Source organism: Thamnophis sirtalis, unplaced genomic scaffold (genome assembly GCF_051295495.1).
Source record: "Thamnophis sirtalis isolate CommonGarterSnake01/CBP01778 unplaced genomic scaffold, rThaSir2_p1.2 scaffold_15, whole genome shotgun sequence".
In the NCBI taxonomy this organism is placed as follows: Eukaryota; Metazoa; Chordata; class Lepidosauria; order Squamata; family Natricidae; genus Thamnophis; species Thamnophis sirtalis.
In genome coordinates, this window is record NW_028261395.1 from 23,676,406 (window position 1) to 23,695,101 (window position 18,696).

At 42.6% G+C, this 18,696-nt stretch overlaps 1 long non-coding RNA gene across 1 annotated transcript; it reads right to left on the reverse strand.

Annotated features, from left to right (window-relative positions):
* Positions 1–4,848: 4,848 nt before the first annotated feature.
* LOC148042525 (uncharacterized) lies at positions 4,849–9,146 on the reverse strand. Its single transcript, XR_015695135.1, has 2 exons — positions 8,500–9,146; positions 4,849–6,142 (listed from the first exon to the last, which is right to left on the reverse strand). It is a non-coding gene; the product is annotated as an uncharacterized LOC148042525 (long non-coding RNA).
* Between the last annotated feature and the right edge of the window lie 9,550 nt (positions 9,147–18,696).

Sequence of the window (18,696 nt, forward strand, 5' to 3'; positions counted from 1 at the left end):
GATGGTTTTTAAAATTGTATTTATAACAGTGTTATTTGTATGCATATCCAACTAAAAGAATGCTGGTTTGTTGGTAAACTGTCAGCTAGGCTGGAAGGGTGGGGGTCAAGTGAGGACTCAACTTGGAATTGTTACACAACTGCAAAGAACATAACCTGATCTCCCTAAGATCCATCAAGCCTTATCAGGTCATCCCAGGGGGTGACAAATAGTCTGAGGAGATTCTTGTAACTCAGGTAGTAAACAAAAACAGTTACTTACTGAGGGGCTATGGAGATTCTCAGCCATTCAGGTCATGGTTGTTCCAAAGGTGCTTTTTCAAGAGGCAACTGGACTTTCTGGTTTTCTTTGATGATGTTTTGCTTCTCATACAAGAAACTTCTTCACCTCTGACTGGATGGTGGGCAACGGAAGGATTTATACCCCTTGCAGACAGCTGGTTATTTGCATCCTTTTAGAGAATTGTTGAGGCCACCTTGGAGTGGTGCAAATGGGTGTGGAGCCTTCTTGGAACTGCTGAAAGGACTGTTGTAGGCTGGAGATAGATGATGTTGAATTCCCTCTCCCTCTCTGTTGAAAGAGGGCTGTTCAGTTTTGACATAGATGGCCTCTTTGACCCCTGTTCTAAACCAGCGGTCGTCTGTCCAAAATGTGGACTTTGCTGTTTTCAAAAGAGTGGCCTTTGTCTTTTCACACAGTCTTTTCAGCAGTTCCAAAAAGGTCCACACTCATTTGCACTACTTAGGTGACCTTGAAATCACAAATAAACCTCCAGGTGGCCTCAAGGACTCTCTAAAAGAATGCAAATGACCAGCTCTCTGCAAGGAGTATAAATCCTTCCATTTCCCACCATCAAATCAGAGCTGAAAAAGAGGAGATTCCTCCAAAGTACCTGCAGGCAGGACAAGAAGCAATGGATGGAGGACCAACCAAGAACTAAGAAGAAATGTCCTGACAGTTAGAACATCTAATCATTGGAATGGTGTGTCTCTGGAATAGTGGGTGCTCCATCCCTGGAAGTTTTCAAGAAGAGATTGGACAGCTATTTGTCTGGAATGGTATATGGTCTCCTGCTTGAGCAAGGGGTTGGACTAGAGGACTTCAAAGGTCCCTTCCAACTCTGTTATTCTTGTCATTTTCTGGCAGAACATGTGAGCAGGTTAATTAAGGTTACAGAGCTGAGCTTATGAACTTGCCCTTAGCAGTTTGTAGGGACCCACTCAGCTCGGGAAGAGGTAGTCTATTTAAGCATTCTCTCTGCCTTATGAGAGGGAAGAAAGTGTGTGCAAAGGGAGATGGGTCAGGAACAGGACAGGCATACTGAATGTAATGGTGAACAGATGTGTGTGTGCGAGAGAGAGAGAGAGAGAGAGAGAGACAGACAGACAGACACACACACACACACACAGACACAGAGAGAGAGACAGAGAGAGACAGAGAAACCGACAGATACACACAGAGAGACAGAAAGACACACACACACAGAGAGAGAGAGAGACAGAAAGACAGATAGAGAGAGACAGACAGAGACAGAGAGAGAGAGAGACAGACAGAGAGAGAGAGACAGACAGATATATATATAGAGAAAGATGGAGAGACAGAGAGAGTGAGAGAGAGGCAGAGAGAGAGAGAGAGAGAGAGATGGAGCGAGACAGAGAGAGAGTCAGAGACAGAGAGAGAGAGAGAGAGAGAGAGAGAGAGAGATGCAAAGACAGAGTGACCCATGAAATCATAAATTTGGTTGCAAAATTATTTTAGCACCGTTGTAAATGCAAACAGCTGCTGCTTCAGGCAGTCAGTAAACAGGGACTACCAAAAGTACAAAGCAACATCGCAACAATCATACATAATTGAGGGAGGGAGGGAAATAAGTACAAATTGAGAAAATAGTATTATGTACATTGATACATAAAAGAATATTATAATTATACCGAGCATATTAAGGTTGGAAGTTGGGAGATAAAAAACACTATCTGTACGTAATTGCATTATTATTGTTGTTAGCACTGTGTAAAAAATGTATTGACCCAGTCATTACACTGTCCACAAAATATGTTGGTTGTTAAAGGAAAACTACAAATAAAACATACTAAAAAAGGGGGGGTGACATTTGATCAAAGAAATGAGTCCATTATTAAGAAAAAAACTTAGCAATTGGACTGAATATTTGTCCTTGCAAAATACAGAACAAACTGTGACTATTGTTTAAAAACAAAAGAAAGAAGAAACATTTTCCCTGGGCTTGAATTCATGCTAGCCAAGCACAAGGACTTATTTTTTCAGATGTTTGTGATCCCATGCCAAGCAAAACAAAGAAGGAGGAGAACTATTTTGTAATGTTCGTAGATTCAAAGCATCTCTCTCTTAAGCAGTAGGACTGAAGTGTTTTGAGAAATTCAACTGAAACACTGAACAATGAAAGAGTGAAGAATGAAACTTTAATATATATAGACATGCAGAGTTATAGTAAATAAGGGAAATATGAATAATAAAGCAGATGAAAGATGGAAGACAGAAAAGAAATGTCTTTGAATACAATTGTGACATGAATAAAAGTTAGAATAGAATTACATACATACATACATACATACATACATACATACATACATGCATACATAAATACATACATACATACAAACCTTGGTGGGGGGTGTAGAGTGCTGGCCCCATTTCATCAAGTGGATTGATTGGATCTGTGGCTGCATCATGATTGGTAGATTGGTGCTGATTGGTGCTGGCTGTGTGTCCGTTGTTGTTTTGTGTTGTAATGGCCTGAGTGGTAGGTGAGGCTCGTTTGTTGACTAGGCCTGGTTTCCAGATGTCTGGTAGGCAGGAGGTATCATCACGTTTATTCATGTTGTGTGATGTTTCTCTATTTTGACAGCTTCCATAATTATTCTCTTGTTGAAGTGCTCAGTTTTGGAGATTAACCTGGTTTCTTCAAAATTAATTTCATATCCTGTAGCTTTAAGGTACTGGAAAAGGGAGGAAGTTTTTTCTTTTTTTCTTACTGCGTTCTTGTGTTCTGCGATGCGTGCATTTATTCTCCTGTTTGTTTGTCCTATGTATGTTGCAAGGCAGATTTTGCATGGTATTTCGTAAACTCTTGGTTTTCTAGCTGGATTTTGTCTTTGGGGTTTCTTAAGATGTTGGTTATTTTTTGGACAGTGCTGAAGGCTCTCTTGATATTGTCTTTGTGGAGAATTTTGCTGATTTTATCTGTGGTGATATGTATGTATGTATGTATGTATGTATGTATGTATGTATGTTGTATTTCTGCTGATAAATAAATAAAGGGAGACTAGTATAGATCTATTTCAAGCTATTTAGCTCTCATCAGCTAGCCATACCATTACTGGGATTCGAACCTGGGCTGTATTACATATTAGGCAGATGTATTAATCACTTAGCCACAGGCTGTCCTCCGTTATCAGCTGAGCCAGGGAGAAAGGTATATATTTAAAGTCACAACCCCTGGTATGCCCAAATATGGGAGGAAGTTCACTACTTCCATTCTCTGTCCATCGGCTCGTCATAAGAGTCCATCCAGACAGAAACGCAATATTTTTACTGTTGCTTTTGTTATATTTGTGTTGTATTTGTGCTGATAAATAAATAAAGGGAGACTAGTATAGATCTATTTCAAGCTATTTAGCTCTCATCAGCTAGCCATACCCTTACTGGGATTCGAACCTGGGCTGTATTACATATTAGGCAGATGTATTAACCACTTAGCCACAGGCTGTCCTCCGTTATCAGCTGAGCCAGGGAGAAAGGTATATATTTGACAGCCCAGGTTCGAATCCCAGTAAAGGTATGGCTCTTATGACGAGCCGATGGACGGAGAATGGAAGTAGTGAACTTCCTCCCATATTTGGGTATACCAGGGGTTGTGACTTTAAATATATATATATGTGTGTGTGTGTGTGTGTGTGTGTGTGTGTGTGTGTGTGTAGATATAGACATATAGATAGATAGATATAGATATAGATATAGATATAGATATAGATATAGATATAGATATAGATATAGATATAGATATAGATATAGATATAGATATAGATATAGATATAGATATAGATATAGATATAGATATAGATATAGATATAGATATAGATATAGACATAGACATAGACATAGACATAGATATAGATATATAGATACACACACACACACACACACACACACTAAATATAAATATATAAATACACTAAATACATACCTATTTCCCTGGCTCAGCTGATAAAGGAGGAGAACCTTGTGGCTTAGTGGTTAACACAACTGCATAATATGTAATACAGCCCAGGTTCGAATCCCAGTAAGGGTATGGCTAGCTGATGAGAGCTAAATAGCTTGAAATAGATCTATACTAGTCTCCCTTTATTTATTTATCAGCACAAATACAACACACACACACACACACAAACACACACACACATATATATATATACACACACAAGCACATTCCCCTCTTATTTCTAACTTTATAAGAGGGAGGTTTAGAAATTAAATGGTGGTAGTATTACGGTAGGTATATTTAAACAATATGAAATGAAATGTAATAACTATGAGTAATAATATTATGTTTATATGTACTAAAATATATGATACCCAGGTATCACGCTGTTCACGCATTGATATGTATAAGCAATATAAAATAAAAAACTTGACAAAAAAGAAAAGAAATTCAGATAGAAAGCAAATTCAATAACAACCAAAACACATCAATGAATAAGCAAGAAGCTTAAGGTCTGATAACAAAGACGAAACAGGAATTTGAACAATATTTGAATCATACACATAAAACATGAAAAAAGAAGAATAATATCTGCCCTGAACAAAACGTGATAACAGAGAAGAAGTGAAGTTTATTAAGCACCAGAAGAGGTCTTCTTCTGCATGCAAGCTTTCTGAATGATTTCCAGAGAGAAGCACTTTAACACAGTTGCTTAACTGCAAAACCATTTAGCAATAAAAATGTACATTAAAAACCCCAGTTGAGTGATGTTGTGGGAGAAAACCCACATTGTCAAAAGGAAAGGTTCTTGGATGCAGAGTTGATACATATCTGTCATAAAGAAAAAGAAAATAAATTAAACCTAAACCCAGTTAGAATGAATGCTGGGCTATCAAATAGGGACAAAAAGGCTACAGGGTTTTGGACTTCAACAAGAAATTAATTGCCCGTTTTAATGAAAAATGAAGGATTGTTGTTGTTGTTAGTTGCAAAGTTGTGTTTGACACATCGCAACAGCATGGACAACATTCTTCTAGGACTTCCTGTCCTCTACCATCCTCTGGAGTCCATTTAAGCTCATGCCGACTGCTTCAGTGACTCCATCCAGCCACCTCATTCTCTGCCGTTCCCTTCTTCTTTTGCCCTCCATCTTTCCCAGCATGAGGCTCTTCTCCGGCGAGTCCTTCTTTCTCATTAGGTGGCCAAGTATTTGAATTTCCTCTTCAGGATCTGACCTTCTAAAGAACAGTCAGGGTTGATCTCCTCTAGGACTGACCAGTTGGATTGCCTTGCAGTCCAAGGGATTCACAGGAGTCTTCTCCAGCACCAGATCTATACTAGTTTCCCTTTATTTCTTTGTTGGCAAAATATAAATTCAGCACAAAAATAGTTTGTTGGAAAGCGACTGCCTGCGAAGGTTCCTGGATTGGGGCTGAAAGGCGAAAGCGGAAGCAGTAAGCGCTGTCCCATATTTGAATAGACCAGGTTGCCCCAATAGACTGGTCTCACTGGAATAAACACTTTGCTTCCTATAAAAACAGGAGGGGGGGGAAGAGACTCCACAATTATTTACTTATGATTTACATAGTTGGAAACATCTGCAAGAAAACAACAATGCTCAGAGAGTACCAAGGAGCCCACAGTTCCACTTTGAACTACAATTAGTCTCTTCTATTGGTGCTTAAAGCACAGTTTGAAACTTCCATAAGTTCTGAAAACAGTAGCAATACAGCACAGAGACAGCTGTGTGTAAATAATGGTTCTGGTTTTTTTTAATATTTTTTTTATTTTTTTTGAAAAACAGAAATAGGATTCTTATGCATGGTTCTTTCTTTTTGATAGGCTGGCATCTGTGAGACTATGTAGTTGATGTTCTGAGGTGGCCCAAGAAATGATAATAGGAATCTAAAAATAAATAGGACACGCAACGATTAAATGATGGCCAGAACGTTGGCTGCAATAATAACATTACAATTATAAAATAACTGACAATGGAGGAGGGAGAAGATGCAATGAAAAGACATTCTGTTATTCCTGAATGAAGCAGATGTTTGATGAACATGTATTAGAATTAGCAAAACACAGCCAGCTGCTTGGGCAAGTCTTTTCTAGCTAGCGGGGATAGAAAAACATTAAATCAAAGAAAAATATTTGAAAAAAAAAGCACTTAAAGAAATACTGTGCATCATATGTCTATGGAGATCAATCATCCATGTCACGGTTGTCCCAAATATGCTTCTTTTCAAAAGGCAACTGGACTTTCTGGTTTTTTCTCTGAAGATATTTCGCTTCTCATCCAAGAAGCTTCTTCAGCTCTGCTTGGACGGTGGGGAATGAAAGGATTTATATTCCTTGCAGACAGCTGGTCATTTGCATCCTTTTAGAGGGTCCTTGAAACACTTGGAGGTTTACTTTTATGCTCAGGGTCACTTGAGTTGTGCAAATTGTTCCTGTAATCTGCAATTTTTTCCTTTGGAAAAAATATAAGTCTTATTGCTATACAAATAAGTCAGTGTAATCTAGTGGTTAAGGCATCAGACTAGAAAGTGGGAGACCATGAGTTCAAGTCCCACCTTGAGCATGAAAGTCAGCTGGGTGAGTTTGGGCCAGTTCCTCTCTGTCAGCTCACCTCACCTCACAGAGTTGTTGTTGTGGGGAAAATAGATGGAGGAAGGTGTGTTGGATATGTTCGCCATCTTGAGTTATTTGTACAAATAATAAAGGCAGAATACAAATAAATAAAAATAAATAGAGAAATGATCCGATTTTTTCCAGCTTTGGACATTTTTTTTCTTTTTCACTTTTGTACCACACGGTGTGATTAAAAAACAAATAAATTAAAATGATGACCACGATGGGGGTGATCAAAGGTCCTATGTCCAGTTCTGTTTTGCAATGCACATAAAACTGGTAGAGCTATGAACAGAGCATCATGGTAGCTATTCTGAATTTTTTGACCATATCCCATGGATAGCCATGTTGTTAGCCCTTCGTCCTATCCTTTGAGTTTCAGTCTTGTTCACTGTGGAAATGGGAGAGGTTGAATTTCTTGGGGCTAGGTGTCAGTCAGGGGTGGGTTGCCAATATTTTTATTACCAGTTTGGACAGACTCCCATGTGTGCAACACTTCAGCACATGTGCAGAAGCGTCCAGGTGGCTGGGCGGAGCCTCCTGCCACTGCTACTATCGCTTCGCCCAATCCAGCCCAAACCTGGAGCCACTGTCAGTGTGTCCCCAGAGAGGGTCAAAAATCAAGATGGTGGCTAAAACTACATAACCAAAGCCTGCACCCTTTTTAATGAGTTGCTTGCCTTTTTTTGTCCTTTCCCCAACAGATCTTCCTGGGCATGTCTCTTTTGATTACATTACTTGATGTTATCCTAGAGTCCAGATCTCCAAACCTGGCAACTTTAAGACTTGTGGACTTCAACTCCCAGAATTCTTCAGCCAGCCAGGTCGACAACTCTGAAAGTTGCCAAATTTGGAGACCCCTCTCCTAGACTGAGGAAATGATTGGGGGAAAAATGTGAGACAGGAAAGCTAAACAAATGTAGGGATCTCAGACCCATAGAAAGTTAAAGATTTTTCGGTTCTCCAAATCTATATATAAAATGTGTGTGTTTGTGTGTGTTTGTGTGTGTGTGTGTGTGTGTGTGTTCCAGCATAACTCTGGAACCCCTCAAGCAATTTCCACCAAACTTGGTACACAGATGACCAGAGAAAAATACTTGGGGGGGGGGGTAAGACTTGGGGGAGGTGTGTTCTGTTAAGATACGGCCTGTTGTGCCTTCAAAGGGCTTCTACTGTGTAGCGCATGGTAACAGCTTCACAGTAATCCACAAGGGGCTCCTTCTGGTAAGGGGGAGAATCCAACATTAGAAATTACATTTGATCCGGACATTTCCCCCCTATAAATAAATACCCAGGCAATGCCGGGTTATGGCTAGTAAGAAAAAAACAACATGATTACAGTTGCTTAAGTGAGATGCTTTTAAATTTTGAAAGGGATGTTTTTATTGAAGGTGTTGAGATTCAGAGGGCCAGGAGAGGCATAGTCTTACTCATGCAAATAAAAATAAAAAAACACCATGATTCTTTTTATTCTGTTGCTTGCTAGGCAGCCCTTGAAAACACACTCATGTTCTACACCACCAAGAAGTAGTTTACCAGGACCTTGGAAAGAACAAACCTTTCGCTACTTTGCTAAACTGCATAACTTGATGGCCTAAAATGGTGAAACTGCAAGCAAGAAGTGTTTGTACCATATAATCGCTTCTGAATGCAGTTGGAAGGCTTGTAAACCATATGTCTGCCTCTGACAGCCTGCGCTGATGAATTTATAGGATTTGACAGCTTCGCAGAGAATGAGTGAGCAAATGCCTTGGCATCTGGACAAGCTTTCCTTGTTCAGATGCAGAATCCCAGATGGCGATGGTCATCCCAACACACACCCTGCTCGAGAATCCAATCTGGCCTCTTTGCATTCTTCTCTTCAGAATCTTGGTAGAACAGCGCAACTGCAAAATTTCAAAATTTCAGTTTTTTAAAACTTATATCTTGAAAGAATATTTTTTTTAAAAAAAATGTGTTTAGGTGCAAGTGACAAACAACACAAAGGCCACCAAAATCCAAAATTTGGGGGAGTTTCCCAGGGCCCAATACTCCAGCTATAAGTTTGAACCAGCTTCAGTTGTAATTGTTCTACCATCCTCTGGTATCCTCATATCAAAACAACTTATTTTATGTGCAGCCAGAACCTGAAAATAACATTTAACACAGCACAGCACTTAAACAAAATGGTTCGGTTGAGATCTGCATACATGGGACTGATTGGGGTAGATTGTAAGGGTGACACTGAAATCTAATTTTATGTCATTTTATTCTATTTTACATAGCAATAGCAATAGCAATAGCAGTTAGACTTATATACCGCTTCATAGGGCTTCATAGGAGCAGCCCCATTTTTAAACTGTTTCCTCTCTTTCTAAATATTTACTTTCAATTACGCATCACCACAGTTCCTAGGTGGTCTATGAATGCCAAAAAGCAAATAATAATAGAAAAGAAAAGACTGAAAGGGTTAGAAAAATCGAAACACCCATGTAGGCTAAGAAAGATATGTTTTAAAACCTTCTTAAAAGTCGTGGTCTACCATTATCAACTTTTCTGCCGTTTCTGTTGTTTATCCCTGGCCTTGGAAAAGCTGTTGAATGAAATTCTTCAGGCAGCAGAACCTGAGGAAGCAAAAATAGATCATCAGTATATCTCAGGCAGGAGCCAGGAAGGGTAATGGTTAAAGCACCAGGGTGGAAACCAGGAAACTATAAGATAAAATACTACATGAAGAATAAGGGGCGGGGGGCGTGACAATCTATTGTCCAAAACACCTGAAGGCAGGAGAAGTTGTGAATGCTCCAACACTGGAGGTTTTTAAGAAGATGTTGGATAACCATATGTCTGAAGTGATGTAGGGTTTCCTGCCTAAGCAGGGGGTTGAACTAGAAGACCTCCAAGGTCCCTTCCAACTCTGTTATTGTATTCTATTCTAAAATATTCTATTCTAGGAAGCAATGGATGGAAACTAATCAAGGAGAGAAGTAACGTAGAACTAAGGAGAACTTTCCTGACAATGAAAACAATCAACCAGTGGAACAGAAGTTGCCTTCAGAAGTTGTGGGTGCTCCAACACTGGAAGTTTTTAAGAAGCAATTGGACAACTATTCATCTGAAATGTATAGGGTTCTCTGTTTGAGCAGGGGGTTGGACTAGAAGACCTCCAAGATCCCTTCCAACTTATTCTGTCATGAGGCACAAATCCAGCTGGATGACCTTGGGCCAATCGTTTTCTCTCAGCCTTAGAAGGCCAAGGGCAACCCACTTGTGTGGGGGGTGGGGGGTGGGGGGAGGGAACACAACCTTGCCAAGAAGACTGCAAAGGTCTTGCCTAGGAAGTCACAGGAATCAACACTGACTCAAATGTACACACAAACACACCCACACACCTATACAAAAACCTCAGGTAATTTGGATTAAGAAGGCTTTTCTGGAGGGATGATTGTCCCTTCAGAATTAGTAAACTCTTAAGCAGCTCTCCAGAGCATTCCGAGCACTTCCCTGACAGAATCTCAGTAATCCATGCGTAATCCATGTAAGACGCCCAGGAATCTCAATGAGCGTTGAGGAAGATGCTTGACCTGCTGGTGTGTTGAGTGTCAATCAGACTTTACAGCTGGCATTTCTGAAGTCCATCAAAAGATTCCTCGGCCTCTGCTTCTCACTGTGACACAAAGATGCCTATTTTAAAGTACCATATTTGTCCGTATATAGGATGCACTCCCCCCCTCTGGAAACGTGGGTGGAAATGTCTGTGCGGCTTATAGAGTGAATGTTGTTGAAGCCCCATTACCTGCCAGTTCCCATCCACCAGCCTCTGCCTCCCAGCAATTTGCCTCTTTGAAGCAAACAGCAAACAGTTTGGTCAGTTTCAGCACAGCCTGATTTAGCATGAGCAGCTGATTGGCAGTTGGCTTGGCCTCCCGGAATACCGCCGATCAGCTGCTCCAGGCTGAGGGGATTGTCACTGCCCATTGCCACCACCACCTATCGCCGCCTCCGCGTGCTCCATTTTCAGCCTCTGCGCATCCCGTTTCTAGCATGTTCCAGGTAGGGAGAGATGGCTGCCTGAAACAGGCTGAAAATGGAATGCGTAGAGGCCAAAAATGGGACATGTGAGGGCAAAAATGGGGTGTGTGGAGGCAGCAATAGGTGGTGGTGGAGATGGGCGGCAACGGTGGTGATGGATGGTGGCAATCTCCGCAGCCTGGAACAGCTGATAGGTGGAGGCCAATCCAACTGCCAATCAGATGCTTGTGCTAAATCAGGCTGTGCTGAAGCTGATCAGGCTGTTTGCTGCAAAGAGGGAGCAATTGTTGGGAGGCATATTCCCCCCCCCCCGCCCTTGTTTTTCTTCCCAAAAGCTAGGTACGTCTTATAGTTCGGAAAGTTTTATAGTCTGAAAAATACGGTACGTTGCTGTTGCCTCATCTCTGACCCATTAAAAAAACATTTTAAAGTTGTGAATAGTTTAGTTGGGTTCAGTTGTTTAAATGCTTCTGGGACAATACAATCTGCCCAGCTTAGTTACAGAATAGAGTTGAAAGGGACCTTGGAGGTTCATCTAGTCCAACCCCCAACTCAAGCCATCGCAGACCATTTCCAACTGCTGCAGGCACCTTCTAATTGCTGTCTCGGACCTCGGTGGCCCTTTTGATTTGAGCCACAGGAGAGAAGAATGGACACCTGGCCTTGGAAGAGGTAGCGATGCTGGCTTTATGTGAGCTACTTCTGTGCACAGGTTTAATAGCACTAGCACTTACACTTATATACCACTTCACAGTGCTTTACAGCCCTCCCTAAGCTATTTACAGAGTCAGCCTCTTGCCCCCAACAATCTGGCTCCTCATTTTACCAAACTCGGAAGGATGGAAGGCTGGGTCAACCTTAATGCTACTTTTAGACCTGCAATCAAAATACACACTGCTGTACTCTGGTTGGGTCACTATTAGTTCGCTGGTGCATGGTGGCCAGTTTAAATTAAATTAGAAAAGAAAGTTGGCTTCTCCAATCCACTTCTGTCTGCTCTCTCGCTCTTGGCTAATGAGAGAACTGCAGGTTTTCTGCTGCTTTGCCAAGAAGGGGCTTCATATACCATATTTTTTGGGAGGGAAAGATGCTCTGGACTATAAGACACACCTACATTTTTGGGGGAGGAAAACAAGAAAAAAAATCTGCCTTTGTCTCCCAGCATCCACCCAGTATTTATTTGACCACTGCAGCCCATTCAGTGCTGCCACTGTCCATTTGCCACCATCAACATTTGCCATGGCCTGTTTGTTGTTGCTGCCAGCTGTTTGCTGCTGCCGAGGCCCATTTGCCACAGCCCATTTGCCACAGCCTGTTCTCTGCCACCTGGAACCGACCGAAAATGTGGCACATGGAGGCCAAAAATGGTCGAAGGGTGTGGGACGGCGGGTGGCCAGTGCTTTGGCAACATTCAGTGTATAAGACGCACCACAATTTTCACCCACTTTTAGGGGTGGGAAAAGTGCATCTTATACTATGAAAAGTACAGTAATCCTTACCAGTCCTATTCTCTTTAATCCTGGAAGGGCAGCACCATTTTGTAAGTAATATTTCCAGGTGCTACCATTTGTGGCCAGTCCTTGACCATGGCTTATTTGAATTGGGATAGATACATTGCACCATTCTCCAGCGGTCTAGGACCTTGAGGTTCCCATGTGGGGTGGAGGCCTATTTGCCAAGGAGAATGACTGGGGGAGGGCCAGTGGAGGAGGAAAGCTGGAGGGAAATGGGTGGAGGTGGGAGCCTGGAGGAGAAGGAGATGTGGCCAAGAGTGGGAGCCTGAAAGTCCCATTCCATTCTGCAGTGTTATTGTCTGCTTGCAACTGAAATCTCAGACACGTCCTTCGGCCCACCTTTCCACATTATATTCTTTGCAGATCAGGGCACATAGGAGCAGGATGGGATTCAGCCAGTTTGGCTTGGTTTGGGCAAACCTGTAGTTTTGGCCTGGTTTGGGCGGTTCTGGTCAACCGGTCAGTTGACCCCACCCACCCGTTCCTGCCCTAATCTGTCCTATATTTCTGTGTTTTGCAGCTCAGCCACTGCATAGGAACCTGGCTGAAGGATAGTGAGCTGAAACTAACAAGTGTTTCTCTAATCCTAATGTCTTGGAAGAGCTCCTTCCAGCTTCACCTTGTACACCTCCTTTCCCCATCAGCTCAACATTTTGGCACATGGTGGCTTTGGAAAGTTTGCTTCAAAAGAGCTGGATTGACAGGCTACCAGCCTATCATACAGACAATGGGGGAAGGAGGCTAAACCCTTCTCTTAAGCACCTATCAACACTCATTCCACCCACTTTGCTACACACTACAGAGATAAGAATATAGAATAACAGAGTTGGAAGGAAACTTGGAGGTTTTCTAGTACAACCTCCATTGCTCAAGCAAGCAACCCTATGCCATTTTCAGACAAATGGTTATCCAAAAAAGCTGCACTGCTTTTTTTCACAAGATTGCATGCAATGCACATAGAAAAGGATCAGTTAAGCCATTGCAGCCACCAATTTGACTTTTTTATTCCTGTATCCTATAGATTCACATTAGCCGTGGACAAGCTTTGATCTGCTCTGCAGTTTTAAAGGGCTCCTCAGATATTCAGGGTGTGTCACTGGAAGCAGCCCACTGGCAGGTAAGGGCAGTGCTTCTTCAAGTGGACTTTAACTCCCAACATCTTAAAGTTGCTGAGGGTGAGAACCATTGAACTAAGGAATAACACAGTTTCCCATTGTTAGAAATTCTGTTTATATAAAGCACCACATAGAGCAAACAAAGAGTACAGTCACCATGTGCTTTACAGCTCAACTGTATAACTGTAACAGGAAACTCTACTCTGAACAAAAGAGCATTGAGTATATACCATAGATCCAAACTTATAAATACTGCCTTCTACTAGCTGAATACTGCTGTAGTTGTTGCACAGAAACACATTCCAACAATAAATTCCAGCACCCATTCAGCCGGACTTCCCAAGGCGTGCCGTTTCATTCCATACAAAGTTGTTTCACAAACCAGGTTTAACATTCTTGGTCTGTCTGTAACAGCACACAAGCCAGCTTTCCTAACAGCTGGAAAGTTGTGCCATTGCAATTAGTAGGCAACGAGCAACACTGTGCTGGATAAAATTGCCAGCCAATTTGCAATGACGCACTCATTACCCGATGATTATTGGAGTGATTTCACACAGCTGGTTTTCTCCAGGCCTGGCAGGGCAGTAGGAGAAGACTATTTAAATCAGCTCCAGTTGCAAAAACCATCCGAGCCTCACAGAAGAGTTATTGCAAAAGTCTAGGCAGCCAGTGGGACATTAGTGGGGTGCAAAGTCACACTGACCTTATCCAGAAGTGTGTAAGTTTTAAGAGAAATGTTGGTAGGCCCAGTATGTGGGTTATCTGTGCTATTTTATGGCAGTTTTTTCTTGACTGCAAACACAATTTCTTAATAAGTACAAAGTTAATTCGGACTTGTTGCCAAACCAGGCGGGAGCTGCCTGCCACTTGTGTGATTTCTGAGGTCTGCAGTATAAATTTTGCTTATTGCAGCCCACTGCTGGTTGTGGTGTGAATATTAAGTGATGCCCTCCAGTATTGGCTGTGATTATAACACAATCAAGGTCTGTGCACCAATTACTAGCTTAATCACTGGGAGACAAATGGAGTTTGAAAGATCACACGTGTCCTGTCATTTTGGCTTACAGCTGGGTTGCGTTCTCCAACTTTGGAAACACTGAAATGACAGCTCTGCAGTCATTTCACATCGCACATCTCCAATTAAGTTGTGGCTTGTTTTTTTGTGGCTTGATTCTTTGTCACGCCTTCTCTAACACAGGGCCTGCCCTCCAGCACAGCTTCTGTTGTGGCCCAGCAATGGAGCTGGCAGCAGAGTGAGGAGTTCAGGGAGGAAGATGGGACAGTCCTGGAGTCTGGGGAAGGCTCTGATGAGGGCTGTGCATTGGAGGCAGAGATGGGGCCATAACCGTATGCCAGTTATCAGCTGCCTTCGGAGTCAGACATCAGTGAGGCAGACAAACAGCTGGAGCCTGATCCCAATGTGCGCATGTGCAGAGCTGCCAGATGAAGAGAACAGCTAAAGGACAGGGGATGACTTGAGAGTAAGGTGACAGGTGGACAATGAATGGCCCCTCCCAGAGGAAACAAAAGAGGAGCGAAAAGGGAGGGGAGTTTTCAGGAGACAATTAGTTCCCTTTAATTGGTTTGTGACCCTCCGAGACTCCTTGCCAACTTTTGCAGATAACGGCCTGGCAACTCTCCAAGCCAGATATGGTCTATGACTGTAAATCCTCCCTTGAAAGACTTTGCTGGCTGTGAATGAGCAGAATTCACAGCAAATTAATAAAAGGGTTTTTTGTCGGGATCAGGAGTTTGCTTCATGCTCTTGGGAAGCCTCGGTCAGAACAGCTTCCATCCAAAGATTGGAATGGCTGCTACCCTGATGCCTTAAGAAACCTGCCCGTGTGTGTTGTGTCTGTGTTTTTCCTGGAAGTAGCCAATCTTTTTCGTATCGAATGCAGGTTATCTTCAACTTATGACCACAATTGATCCAAAAACTTCCATTGCTAAGCAAGACAGTTGTTAAATTAGTCTTGCTCCATTTTACGACCTTTTTTGCCATACATGTTAAGTGAATTATTGCGGTTGTTAAGTGAAACTGACTTCCTCCATTCTTAAATACATTCCAGTTGCCAAGCAGAAGAATGTTCATCATAAGACTGTAGGGATGTAGTCAAGGACTACATGTATGCTAAAAAAAAATATAATGGACAAATTGACCAGACTAAACTGTAAGGTAGTTTAATTTACTCTGATGTCCAGTTCAAGGGCTTTTTTACTTTTCTTTCCTTCCTTCCTTCTTTCTTTCTTTCTTTCTTTCTTTCTTTCTTTCTTTCTTTCTTTCTTTCTTTCTTTCTTTCTTTCTTTCTTCTTTCTTTCTTTTTCCTTCCTTCCTTCCCTCCTTTCTTTCTCTTTCTTTCCTTCCTTCCTTCCTTCCTTTCTTCTTTCTTTCTTTCTTTCTTTGTTTTTCTTCTTCCTTTTCCCCTCCCTCCCTCCCCTTTCTTTCTTTCTTTTTCTTTCTTTCTTTTTCCTCCCTCCCTCCCTTTTGTTTCTTTCTTTCTCTCTCTCTCTTTTTCCTTCCTTCCTTCCTTCCTTCCTTCCTTCCTTCCTTCCCCCCCAATATCCACAAATAGATGATAATTCCTGTTGATGTACAGATTGCCCTTTCTCTAAAATTTTAGGACAGTTTTTTCATGCTCATCAAGTAAGCCCAACAAGATTAGAAATTCATGGCTAGAGGCTGAACAGTTAAAAATTTAAAACTAACTAGCATAGGGGTAACTTTTGTTATGGATATCTAGAGATCAAAACTAAAAAAAAAAACCTTCATAAGCCTGTGAGGAGGAAATGTTGCCTTTGCTGCCTCTCTGTTTTTGTGTTTAGTGTTGTGATGGGAGCCACGTGGTCTTAAGAGGATGAAAAATTCCTGCCTCCCTTCCTTCTGTGCTAGAGATAATCGAGCACATCTGGACCTGAGAAGGTTAGGGAAGCTTGATCCAGGGTGCATTTGTCGTGTTGAATTATTTATGTTTTTGGCTTGGCTCAGGAGGTTTTGTCTGCAGAAGGAAAGTGGGGCCATAAATCAGTCAAACAAAGAGCCAAGTAAGGGGACAGCAGTGCACAAGTTGTTATTTACTGTAAGTTGCAGAACCCAGATGGGAAAGAAAGAGCTCAGCCAGACAGGGAAGATGGAATACGAAGACACCGACAGCCACAGGTCTGAAATTGGGATTCAAATAATTTAACAACCAGTTCTTTGCCCTTGTGACTGGCTGGCTGGGCGTGGCCATGGTGGGTGTGGCCAAGGGGTGTGACAGGCAGCACTCAGCCTCCTGTACCGCCCTGGGAGCAAACATATTGGGGGGGGGGGCTGCATCCCTGCATCACTTGTTTTGGGCCTAGTAGGCCTCCCTGCAGCCTCCTGGGAGCAAAAACAGGCCACAGGGCAGAGGCACCATACCCCCCATGCCCCATTTTGGGCCTAGTAGGCCTCCCTGCACTTACCTGGGAGCCAAAACAGGACATGTGGGACTCCTGGAAGGAGTGGGGCAGGAAGGGGCAGGGCCAGCCAGCAATTTAACAACCGGTTCGCCTGGACTGACCCAAACTGTCTGAATCCCACCACTGGCTGGGCCATTCTGGTTCTGGAGCAACAGAGGAAAGCATGGGGTCTCCAAACATTGAATGGATGGAGCTCACACTAAAACCCCAATTCAGTCAGTGGTGGAAGGCATTACAGTGGTGGAAGGAGCCATGGTGGTGCAGTGGCGCAGTGGTTAGAATGCAGTACTGCAGGCTACTTCTGCTGACTGCCGGCTGCCTGTAATTTGCCAGTTCAAATCTCACGAGGCTCAAGGTTGACTCAGCCTTCCAGCTTTCCAAGATCGGTAAAATGAGGACTCAGATTGTTGGGGGCAAGAGGCTGACTCTGTAAACTGTTTAAAGAGAGCTGTAAAAGCACTATAAAGTGGTATATAAGTCTAAGTGCTAGGGGTATTGCTATCTCTTCCCTTGTCCCAATTTCGACAGGCTCAGATATGCAGAGTAATAGGATAACAAAACCCCAGAAAGGAGTTTGGGGGTGCATTTTCCATCAGCGCAGAAGCTTTCAGAAGCTGCAATTTGCTTCATCATCTGTAGTTGCATCACTTTATGAGATGTGCCATGAGGCGTGGTTCCTCTCAGTAATTTTGAATTATTTTGATGCAATTTTGACCCTGAAATGGTATCTTGGAAACAGGAGCCAATTAATACTCAGTACTTAATTCTCCTTTGTTGGTGACCCAATTCTAGTAAAATTTTATTTCTGAGGCTTTCTCCTTATAGGCCAATGTAATTGCGGTGCTCCAGTGATTATCCCCCATTCTGATTGGTCATGGTGTTCATGGCATGTCCCTAGATATTAGACACGCTTGCTGGTGAATTCTGGGAGTTGAAGTCCACACATCTTAAAGTCCTCAAAATTGAAGAACAATGCCCGAGACTCATCTGCTTTACAAATACAGTATGAAGATAACAAAGCAGGGAAATTATGATACCTTTCCCTTCTTGGAAGAAGAGTAAAAATAATGATCAACAAGTTCTCTATGTTTGTTGTGGCCTGCTAGCAGCCAGTGGATCTGGCAGCAGATTCAGACAGTGAGGAGGTTGGGGAAGAACATGGGACAGTCCTGGAGTCTGGGGAAGGCTCTGATGAGGGCTCTGAGTCCGAGGCAGAGATGGGGCCAGGGCTGTCTTGACAGTTATCAGCTGCCTTCTGAGTTGGACATCAGTGGGGCAGAAGAACAGCTGGAGCCTGTTCCCAGTGTGCGCATGCGCAGAACTGCTAGGAGAAGGGAACAGCTAAGGAACAAGGGTCAACTCATGAGTAAAGCCACAGGAGGATGAATGGCCCCTCCCATAGGGAATAAAGAGGAGTGAGAGCGGAGTTTGCAGGAGACAATTACTGTATTTTTCGGAGTATAAGACTCACCAAGATTTTGAGGCAAATTTTTAAAAAAGTTTAAAAACAGGCCTGTTTTTTTTCTCAACAAAGGGCATGCATAGCCTTTAGGAGGCTTATAGAGTGCTCCTGGGGTCGGGGGGTGGGATGAGCAAAAACCAACCCAGTTTTTGCTCATTTTAGCCCTTCCCAGCCCCCAGGAGCAGTCTGGAAGCCTCCTAAAGGCTACGCACAGCCATTTTTGCAAAGGGGGTGGGGTTTCTGGAGGCCAAAAATGCTTTATTTAGTGTATAAGACACACCCAGA